Source organism: Wolffia australiana, chromosome 19 (genome assembly GCF_029677425.1).
Source record: "Wolffia australiana isolate 7733 chromosome 19, ASM2967742v1".
In the NCBI taxonomy this organism is placed as follows: domain Eukaryota; kingdom Viridiplantae; phylum Streptophyta; class Magnoliopsida; order Alismatales; family Araceae; genus Wolffia; species Wolffia australiana.
The window spans coordinates 5,616,462-5,628,118 of NC_135853.1; the positions used below are offsets into that span (position 1 = coordinate 5,616,462).

An 11,657-nucleotide genomic window follows, 5' to 3' on the forward strand; every position below is an offset into this window, starting at 1 on the left:
TTACAGCCTCACTGCCTGGAAATGTTAATTTTAAAGTGGATCCAGCAATGATAAATCAACTACCCACTTTTCATGGTTTTATTACGGAAGAACCTTATAATTTTTTGGATCGTTTTTCTAATCTTTGTGGAGCTTATCATTTTGCAGGAATACCACAAGACTTTATCAAGCTTCAACTCTTCCAATTTGCATTAAAGGATAGAGCTCATGAGTGGTTCATGGGGACTGGTAAAGAATTTAAATCATGGAATGAATTACACTCTTGTTTTCTTAATAGATATTTTTCCTACGGTAAAACTAATGCATTGAAAAAGGCTATAAGAGATTTCTGTCAAGGAAATGACACCTTAGGTGAAGCATGGGAACGTTTTATGTCATTAATCAGAAAATGTCCTCACCATGGAATTCCTGATTATGAATTAGCACAAATTTTTTATGGAGGATTAGACTATCAAGATAAACAACTAATAGATATAGCTAGTGGAGGAAGTTTCATTAACACTAGGGCAGATAAATCCTTTAAAATCTTAGAGGACCTTGTGGAGGATTGGGCATTTAGGCAAAGTTGCACATACAATGCAAGAGATGCACCTGGGAAACGAGGTGGTATTCTCGAAGCAAAAGGTATGGACAATGAAAAAAGGATTGAAAAACTTGAAAGAGAGGTGAAAGAATCATTAGTGGATATTGCTGAAAATTTTAAGTGTATTTTAAGTGATGCATTAGCTCCTTTTAAGCAAGTTCAATCAGTTAATAGTGTTGGGTTGCCTCAGCAGGGTGGGTCAAGTTCTAATTTGAATTATACTAACCCTTCACAATTAGAAGATTTGAATGTTGTAGGAGGACAGCAAGCGGGGCCATCTCAATGGCAACCTAAGTCATCATTTGGGCAGCAACAATGGAGCAATGCAAACAATAATCCATACCAACAGAGGCAACAGTTCAAGCCCAGAATACCTCATCAAGATCAAGATCATACCATGAATAGTTATCAGCCTTATAAATCTCAACCAAATCAAGGTTTTGATCAAAATAACGCCTCTATAATGGAAATGTTGAGAAAAATGCAGGAAGATACTGAAGCAAGGGAAAGGAGGTATGAAGAAGAAAGGAGGAGATATGAAGAAGAAAGGCAACTCATGATGAGAAGGATGGAGTCGCTAGAAAGAAGTCAAGAAGCTAGATGGAATCAAGCCAATATGAAAATTCAAGGTACTATAGAAGAAACAATTCCTAAGATGGAAAATCCAGGTCAACTTCCTACTCAACCTCTCATTAATCCTAGGAATATCTCATCTATTATTGATAATGGTATTTCTAATAGCACATTCTCTGATTCCTTTTATGAGTATACACATGATCCCCTTGAAATGAATGATGATAGTGAAAAAGTGAATGCAATATCTAAACTTAGGAATGGAAAAATCATAGAAAAAATGGATGATGATAATTTAGTGGTAGAAGATGATGAAGAAAAGGATGAGGATGAAGAAATAGTAGGACAGAACACAGGTGAGGGAGAGGAAAAGAAGACATTAGATCCTAATCCTAAAGCCTATACTCCACCAATACCTTTTCCGAGTGCATTGAAATCTTCTAAGCAAAAACCAACTAATGAGAATTTGATTGAGCTATTTAAGAATGCCACCATCACTATACCCATAACAGAAGCCATCCAGCATATTCCTGCATATGCAAAATATGTTAAGGAACTATGCACTCCTACTAGAAAAAAGACAAGGATACAACTATCCGAAACCATAAGTGCGGTCATTTCCAAAAATATTCCCATTAAGAAGAAAGATCTAGGAGCTCCTTTGATTAAATGTGAAATAGGAGGACTAGTGTTTAGTAAATCATTATTAGATACTAGTGCTAGTGTCAATATCATGCCGAAACCTTTGTATGATAAATTTAAATTTGGAGATTTAGAACCGATTTCAATTGAGTTACAATTGGCGGACGGATCAATTAGAGAACCATATGGGGTAGTGGAAGATGTGATTGTACAGGTTGCTGGATATAAATTCCCAGTAGACTTTATTGTTGTAGATATTAAAATAGTAGGAAAACTTTGTCATGCTCCTATAATTTTGGGAAGACCCTTTTTAGCCACCGCAAGAGTTAATGCCGATTTTGATACAGGGGTGGTTACTATGAAAGTAGGAAATGAAACTATTGAGATTTCAATTCCAAAACTCATGAAAGGTCCCAGGGATACTAGGAATGACATTTGTTTTATTGAGTTGGTGGAGGATGAAACAATTGATGATAATTCACCTTTTCATGATTTATGTTCACCTTATGATGATTTTGAGAATGGCGGGTACTATTTTGATGATTTGAATCAAGGTATAGAATAATTATTTCTTGTTGATAGTGATTTGCAGTTTTTGCATTCTAACAGTTCAAGTATCTCACCATTAGGCTTGCATTCTGAAATTGAATTGAAACTATTACCTTCATGCCTAAAATATTACTTTTTAGAGCAAGGTAATAGTAAACCTATAATCATATCATCATCCCTTTCAGCTGATCAAGAGAAGAAATTAATCACTTCTTTATCAAGCTATGATCATGCTCTTGGATGGAGGTTAAGTGATATTAAGGGTATCAACCCAAATACTTGTAGACACAGAATTTTCTTGGAAGAAAATTCTAAGTCTATAAGGCAACCGCAAAGGAAACTTAACCCAATTATGGCGGAAGTTGTTAAGACAGAAATCATGAAATGGTTAGATGCTGGATTTATTTATGCTATATCAGACAGCCCATGGGTCAGCCCAATACATGTGGTGCCAAAGAAAACGGGATTGACCGTTGTAAAAAATGAAAAAGGAGAAGAAGTGCAAACAAGAGTCGCTTCTAGTTGGAGAATATGTATAGACTATAGGAAATTGAATGCTGTAACAAAGAAAGATCATTACCCATTGCCATTTATTGATCAAATTTTAGAAAGATTAGCTGGACATGAATATTACTGTTTTCTTGATGGATATTCCGGATATAATCAAATCGAGATTGATGAACTTGATCAAGAAAAAACCACTTTTACTTGCCCAGTAGGAACTTTTGCATTTAGAAGAATGCCGTTTGGGTTATGCAATGCACCAGCAACTTTTCAAAGATGTATGACAGCCATGTTTTCTGACTTAATTGGCAATGGTTTAGAGGTTTTTATGGATGATTTTTCTGTTTTTGGGACATCTTTTGACAATTGTTTGAGTAATCTTGAAAAAGTTTTGCAGATTTGTGCCAAGAACAACCTGGTGCTAAATTGGGAGAAGTCCCATTTCATGGTAAAGGAAGGGATAGTGCTGGGACATCACATCAGCAAAAATGGAATCAAAGTGGACAGGGCAAAAGTGGAAAAAATTCAGAACCTAGCCCTGCCCACAACACTCAAAGAACTTAGGGGTTTTCTTGGGCATGCTGGCTTCTATAGGAGATTCATTCCAAATTTTGCAAAAATAGCAAAACCTCTAACTCAACTCACATCTAAAAATGCTGAATTTACATTTGATGATAATGCTAAAAATGCTTTTTTGCAGATTAAGGAAGCACTAGCTCAAGCACCTATACTCAAAGCACCAAATTGGAACTTCCCTTTTGAAATAATGTGCGATGCATCTGACTTTGCTGTGGGAGCTGTGCTGGGACAGAGAATTGAAAAGAAGCCTGTAGTGATATACTATGCAAGCAAAACACTGAATGAGGCTCAGGTAAATTACACTACAACTGAAAAAGAATTGCTTGCTATAGTATTTGCCCTTGAAAAATTTCGATCTTATATCTTAGGTAGTAAAATAGTAGTTTTTTCTGACCATTCTGCTTTAAAATTTTTACTTAATAAAAAAGAAACAAAACCAAGATTAATTAGATGGATTCTCCTTTTACAAGAATTTGACATAGAAATTAAAGATAAACCTGGACGTGAGAACCTAGTAGCCGATCATTTATCAAGATTACGTGCAAACGATGAAATTCCAATTAATGATTCTTTTCCTGATGAGCATATTTTGTTAGTTGAATCTAAAAAGCTTCCTTGGTATGCTCATATAGTGAACTATTTAGTGACTGGTTTATTACCTGAAGATTGGGATTTTTATGATAGGAAACAGTTTTTTAAGGATATACAATACTACTACTATGATGAACCTGAATTATTCAAACTTGGTGTGGATGATGTTTTTAGAAGGTGTGTGCCAGAAGAAGAACAAATTCATATTTTAGAAGCTTGTCATTCATCTTTATGTGGGGGACATTATGCTCATAAGATAACCGCATTTAAGGTTTTAAATAGCGGATTTTTCTGGCCTAATCTTTTCAAAGATGCATTTAAATTTTGCTCAAGTTGTTTGAAGTGCCAAGCTGCAGTGAATATCAAGAGTAAAGACAGAATGCCACTTCAGCCTATCATTGAGGTTGAATTGTTTGATCTTTGGGGAATCGACTTTATGGGACCATTCCCAAACTCCAACGGGTATGAGTACATTTTAGTGGGGGTTGACTACTTCTCAAGATGGGTGGAAGCCATTCCTACAAGGTCAAATGATCATAAGGTGGTATTAACTTTTATTCAGCGTCATATATTTTGCAGGTTTGGATTTCCTAAAGCAATAATTAGTGATGGTGGGAGTCATTTCAATAATGTCCATTTAAGAAATCTCTTTAAAAAATATGGGGTTCACCATAGATTGACTACCCCATATCACCCTCAAGCAAATGGACAGGTTGAAAATACAAATAGGGAGATCAAAAATATCCTTAAAAAAATTGTTAACCCTAGTGGTAAAGACTGGTCTATTAAACTAGATGATGCTTTATGGGCTTATAGAACTGCTTATAAGACACCTCTAGGGATGTCACCTTATAGGTTAGTTTATGGGAAAATGTGTCATCTTCCTGTGGAGTTAGAACATAGAGCTTTTTGGGCTATTAAGAAGCTTAATCTTTCTCAAGATATTGCAGGGAAGAATCGTCTGTTGCAGATTCATGAACTCCAAGAGTTACGAAATGAAGCATACATGAATTCAAGGATCTACAAAGAGAAGATGAAAAATTTTCATGATAAGATGATTAGCAATAAGCAACTCTTTGTTGGACAAAAGGTATGGCTTTATAATTCTAGGTTAAAGCTCTTTCCAGGAAAACTTAAATCAAGGTGGGATGGACCTTATGTTATCGAGACTCTTTTTGATAATGGTGCTGTTTTAATTGTGGATCCAAAAACAGGTGAAACATCAAAGGTGAATGGACAGAGATTAAAACCATATGTGGAGCTTGAAGTTCCTGAGCCACCTTCTGTTAGTCTTTTGGAGAATTCCATCACAATATATAAAAAAATAATAATAAAAATAAAAATAATAATAATAATAGAAAAATAGAAAAATATTTCCATTGCATGTTTTTGGAATAATTTTTTTTTACATCAGTTTGATCATTTTATACTTAAAATCTCCCCAGTTATCTGATTTGTACAGGAAGATCAGTCTCAGCAGAAAGAAATATCTAGTCCGCCTTGGAATTGTCAAAAATGTCACCTTCGTCGGTTTGAAATTTCTAACCCCTACCTTAGTAAATTTAAATTCTTATTCATGCATGAGGACATTGCATCATCCAAGTAGGGGGGAGAGGGGTTAGAAAACCTTATTAAATGGGTAAGATCACTATTTCTAATTACTTTGGGAATATATTCGCTTTTCTCAATTATTTTTTTATCTCAATTGCAAGAATGAAGCAAAAATTTTTTTGAAGGGATTACTCCCTTGTGTTGGCATGTTGCTTGCTTTATTTGTTTTCCTTGCTTTTAAGTGATAAGCAATTGAGAAATATCTTCCACTTACTGTTTGCAACTCCTACCACTCGATTTTTTTCTCTGCATTTATGACCATGAATGACTAGTAGAGAGGAATAATTCATATTTTTTTTACCTAGTGGTGAGGTAGATGCTTCTTCGATTGTAATCAACCATAACTCAACTTTGATGAGAACTTTTTTTATCCTTGAACATAAGAATATGTGTAGAGAAGTTAGGCTTTTCAAGCGGATCATGAGCATGTTAAGGAGGAATAAATTATGATTTTAGGCAATGTGGGAGTCATTTCTAAGTTGTTGAGATAACTTTTTGAAATGGTTGAGAAATCCTTGAGATTCTTGAAGGTTTGGTAAACCACTAAGACTTCAAGGTTCATAAAAATTCTATTTCAAAAACACTCTAGCTTGACCAAGTCGTTCCTTCCCCCCTAGACAAAAGGACGTAATAAACCCCAAAAGGTGAAAATGTTCAAGGGAACTACGCTGTCAAATCTACAATTGCAACAAAAAAAGAGTGGGTTAGTTGCAATGGCACATGTACAGTGAAATAAGTGGCTCGGCCGCAAATAAGTGCCCCCGCAACTAGCTAAGTGAGAATTTTGAAAGAATGTTTTTCAAAAAAAAAAAAAACTGCAATTTGTAGAAATGAGACAAGCACCTTGCCCAAAAATCTTTTATAGCCTAAGGGAAATAAAAGTCCAAAATCTAGGGAGGGGGAATTAATTTTCAAATCTTCTTTTCTTCTAATTATGGCCTTGAATCATCTTAGTGAATCTGGACATAAGGAGTCTCGGATATTTCCCTTATTCGATTAGTTATCTTTTGATGATAAAGATTTGATCCTTGCATTCCTGCGAAGGTTAATGCCTAATTTTCATGGTTATTTTCTTCTCAAGATGTGATTGATATTAGAAACACTTCATGCACATCTATTCTTATTTTCATGGATAAAGAAGGAAAGTCAAAGTGAATTGAATGTCATTGCTAAGGGACTAGCAATGTTTAAGTAGGGGGGTATGATAACATGCAATTTTATCATGCAAAATCATGGAATTTATAAGAAATTTTCACCTAAAACATTAATATTGCATGTTATCATTATGAAAATATAAGCAATTTCCCAAAAAAGTTGATTTTTTTACAATTTTATGAATTTTTAGTTAATTATGCACAATTTTCTCATTTTATTTTTATGGAAAAATGATTTTTAAAGTCAAAATATATTTTCAAATGAATTTATTTCAGTTGAAAATATATTCTTATAATTTTTCTGATTTTTTCACATTTTTTTAGAATTTTCTGGAATGATTTAGAGCAAGAAATGAAATTTATTTCATAAAAAAAAATCATTCTCGGACTTTTTTTATTCATCACAGGCGTAAATATCAAATTTTTATTGTTTTAAGGGCACTTTTTTGATTTTTTAAACCGCGAGGGGTTTTTTACAATTTTCCAGGCGATTTCTATGGTTTTTCTTTGATTTTCCGGGGGTACGTGGCGCTTCCGCAGAAGGCCACGTCGCCCTCTACTGTTACAAAGCGGAAAAATTTCGCTTTTTCTTTAAAAAAAAAAAAAAAAAGAAAAAAAAATAAAACGAGTGACGTGGCGCAACCAGAACGCGCCACGTCACCCATTACTGTTCATTTTCGGAGAAAATCGGCTATTTTCGAATAAAAATATATATATATATTTCTGCCCTCTGTGCATAGCGCGGTGCGCGCCACGCACAGAGGGCCACGTGTCGAGCTCTCGCGCCTTGAGCGCTTTGTACTCACCTCTAGTGTGCAAAGCACACTTATCACTAACCGAAATTTTTCTGTTATGAAGGGGTACGTGGCGCAAATTGGAGGCTTAGCGCTTGAACAAAGGGCCCACCGCGCGGCGAATCAGAGCGCGCCACGTGGATCGGCTAACAACCTGAGGAGAGAGAAATTCAAAAATAGGTCTAAATCTTCAAAAAATCATAACTTTTCACCCTGACATCCAAATGACCTGAAATTTTCAGGGTTTGTTTGTAATAATCCTAACCACCTTTCTGAGCCAAGAACACTACAAATTGGGCTCAGAAAGGTGGCCAAATAGAACTTTGATTTTGAGCTCCAATACAATTGGCCTAGAGGACACAGCTTATTTCAACAGTTCAGATCCGGATTGGGGCCTCTCCAAAGTCTTGTAAGTCTTCATACCTCTTCAGATTCGTGATTTCTTGAAGTTCTAACACGCCAAGGCATAGGCGAAAGGTATATGCCCTAGATTCATGAATTTTTAGAGAGAAGCAGAGGATCTTTGGTTAGAAACCAAAAATTCTATCTTAGGAGTTAGATCTAATCATAATTCAACATTTTCTATCAGTTAGATCTGTCAATTTTGAACAGATCTGACTGTTTAGACAAAAATCCCCAAATTTCATGCACTTTCTCTCTCTAGATTAAACTTTCACTTTCTCTCTCTAAAATTCAAAATTCAAGTTTCAATTCTTTAATTCTCATCAATCTGAACTTCCACACAAAATTTCATTCAAAAATTCTCTCATTCAATACCTTAATCCTAAAAATTTCATAAACTCTCTTAATTTTCTCTCTCTTCAAGTCTCTTACATTGAAATTCTACTTAAATTCACTAATTCACTCAGAAATTCTTGCAGACTGCCTCTCTAGGGTTCGACTCCTTACTCATCATTTTACTAAAATCTAAATTGAGAAAGGAATTATAAATTTCATTGCATAAGCCTAAACAAACAACGACAAATTAGCGATTATAAACCGTAAAATTTAGGCTTATCAGACGGTACGCACACCCGGATTCAAGTATTCCGGGTAACAGACTCTTTATCTTCGTACTTACGTCTTTGTTTGTTCGTTGTTTTTAGTCTTGAACTTCGTCGTTCGTAGTTTTCTTACGCGCCTTGATCACGTGTAAGGAGGGAGGTTCGACCCTATAAGGATCCCCCCTCCTCCCTCCTTGTTTTGGTCTTTGTTTTCCTGGTCTTCTCGTTGTTTTCATGTCCATTAGGTCATAGGTTTATTTTAGTTAAGTGAGGGTCTTTTGGTCTTAGGGCCCCCATACCCCTCCCCCCCCCATACAAGGGTTTGATGGGTGCCCTAACTGTTATCTTATGTTGAATTTTAAAGAATGCAAGTTTGTTTCACAATGGAGAATTAGGGTTTTGACCCTAGAGGAAGAGAAAGGGAGGAGCAAGAAGGAGAAGAAGAAGGGATACGGGAAAGAAGAAACTCACCGCCGCCCAACAGGACTCAGGCTGCCACCACCACGGTCTACCCGTTGCACCAGAGGCCAGCCAGACGTCGGCCCCAGCCGCACCGCAGACCGGCGCCTCTCGAGTTCACCCTCGCCACGCACTCCGTGCTGGGCGATTGCACCGCGCTGCCGTGCCAAGCGCCGACCGCGTGGCTTCTCCATGACACCGACCGTCGACCGGGCCGCCACAACGACTCTCCGCTCCCCTTAGCAAGCCGCAGTCATCCTGCTGCCTTTGTCCACAAAAGCGGATTCCCCCACCCGCTTCCCTTGTGAAGCCCCGTGGTGCATGCTCAGTCGTCGACCCGCCGATGATTGCCGCCGCCTATAGAGTTGCACCCGCAGGCCCAGTGGCCTACGCTGCTGCGAACTGTCACCGGCGGCGTCCTTGACCGAGTCCCTGAGTTGGTCACTCTGCCCGTGAGATCCACACCCGATCCACCAGTCGAGATCCCGCTGATGCGCCGTTCCCCTGAGTCTGTCCGTCAAGGCGCACCCTAGTACCGCTCTCCACACTCGACTTGGCTGCCGCGACGCGGCCCTCCGCGCTCAATGTGGTTGGTGCGACGCGCCGCTTCCGCACTCGACTTGGCCGCCATGATGCGCCCCTTCGTGCTCGTTGGGCCTCGCCGCGCCCTCAACCCCACATTGGACTCGTGTGCCGCGCTTGTCCACTGACCAGCGCCGTTGCGCGCCCTAGCTGCCTGCTGCCACCGATCTCCCTAGCGCCGTTATTGCACCTAGCGACGCCTGCCTGACGCAAGGACGATCTCCCCCCCCCCCACAGGAATGACAACGAGGTACACCGTTCGTTCCCGTCCTTTATTTCCTGCAATGTATCTTTCAGTTGCCTCCACCGCACTCAGGTTAGACGTAGGTGAGTGTGATAGGATGAGTGAAGATGACGTGTATTTTAGCGTCCTACCTGGTTTGGTATGAGTCAGGTCCACCTGTGACGTGCGAGCACCCTCCGGCGGGAAACTTCCCGTTCGGCGCCGTAGCATTCTCGTTCGTCCGGACGAGGGTCAGGATGTCTATTTTTCCATCTCCAGGCGACCCCGTTGATACCAAGACATCGGCATCCCACTGTTTGTCGGCAACTCCACGTGCGACACCCCCTGCCTGGAGCATTTCATTGTACGCCATCCACGTAGGAGACCCGTGTCCGACGACTACCTGTGCATAGACGTCGGTATCGACCCCTCGACACCAAGCCCTAGTCCTCGGTGACGACAGGACCTCGTCCCTAATGTTGTCCTGCAACAAATTGGTATCAAAGCAGGCTGTGGTTGCTCACAGCACGCCTCCGACGGCGCATTCCCATTACTAGCTGCATCCGCATCGCATCGCATTTCATTGATTTCAAAAGGCATCTAGGCTCCCCTAGGGATGGCCACAGAAACGCGATCGAGATGGAGAGCTCAACGCGGAGGTTCTACCTCCCCGCGATGGTCAGAACCGCCATTTGACAAGAGAGGCAACGCTATTGCCCTCTCGGAGCACCGTCCAGTGATACCGGTACCCGGTCCGATACCGCCGCCTATCGAAGCCGCGCGGACTGCACCCACTGTTACGGGTGCCCCCGAGTCATCCGGACCACGAGATCCCACTAGCATGTCTTGTGATCTACAGATCTCCCCGCACGGCTCACCACCCTCCCGCGGCCAGTCCCCTCCTAGTGATTACGACGAAGAGATGGCCGTAGGCCATCGACCGCACGAGAAGACTCCCGTCGACGAAGTTATACCCCGGAGCACCGCTACTCACGAACGACGCACAGGATGTGGACGAGGTGGAGTACACCGCCAACTTCGACCCCGAGAGGACCCGCATAAAGACCAAGGGGCGTACTTTCGTGCCATGGCAGCCCGGATGGAGCGCATGGAGCGGATGCTCGCACGCCCCCGATCCCCTATACAAGTACCCGGACCAGTGTTCCCCGCTCAAGGACGACGACACGACCCGCCTTGGGTCGCCCGACAGGTGCCACGACAGAGGGGCCCCTACGACGAAGACGAAGACGTGTACGAGGACTACGATCGCCGATATGACGACATCCCGTACCATGGACGTCTTGACCTAGACCCGGTACGAGGCCCACATGACACCCGAGCTTGGGATGGACGACACCCGCGGGACGACTACACCCGTGACTACGAGGCAGATCGACCGGCCCGACCAGACCACTACGTCCGATGACGAGATCGCGACCTGGACGCCGACTACCTGGCGCGCCGAGATGAACCCGTCCGACCCCGCGATCACCAGCAGGTAGCAGACATACCTGCCCACCGCGATGATCTCTACTGGCCACCACATCGCCAGCATGAGAGGGACGACGATGTCCCACGTCACCCGCCACGCGCGACGCCTAAGGGCCGAGGCCCTCGCGATGGTAGTCCCTGCCATTGGGAGGACCGTGACCGCGAGCTGACCCCACCTTGACGACGAGTCGACCTGCGTCACAAGGACTACCCGGTGCCCGATCGGCACTCGGACAACGAGGAACAATGACGGGAGGAGCACCGCGCCCGCATCCAGAGGAGCATGCGTGCCGACGTCGCCATCTATGAGGGTTCTTG

At 41.4% G+C, this 11,657-nt stretch overlaps 1 pseudogene; it reads right to left on the minus strand.

The window, feature by feature from the left end:
- Positions 1-312: 312 nt before the first annotated feature.
- Positions 313-406, minus strand: LOC144715952 (small nucleolar RNA R71; annotated as a pseudogene).
- Positions 407-11,657: the final 11,251 nt, after the last annotated feature.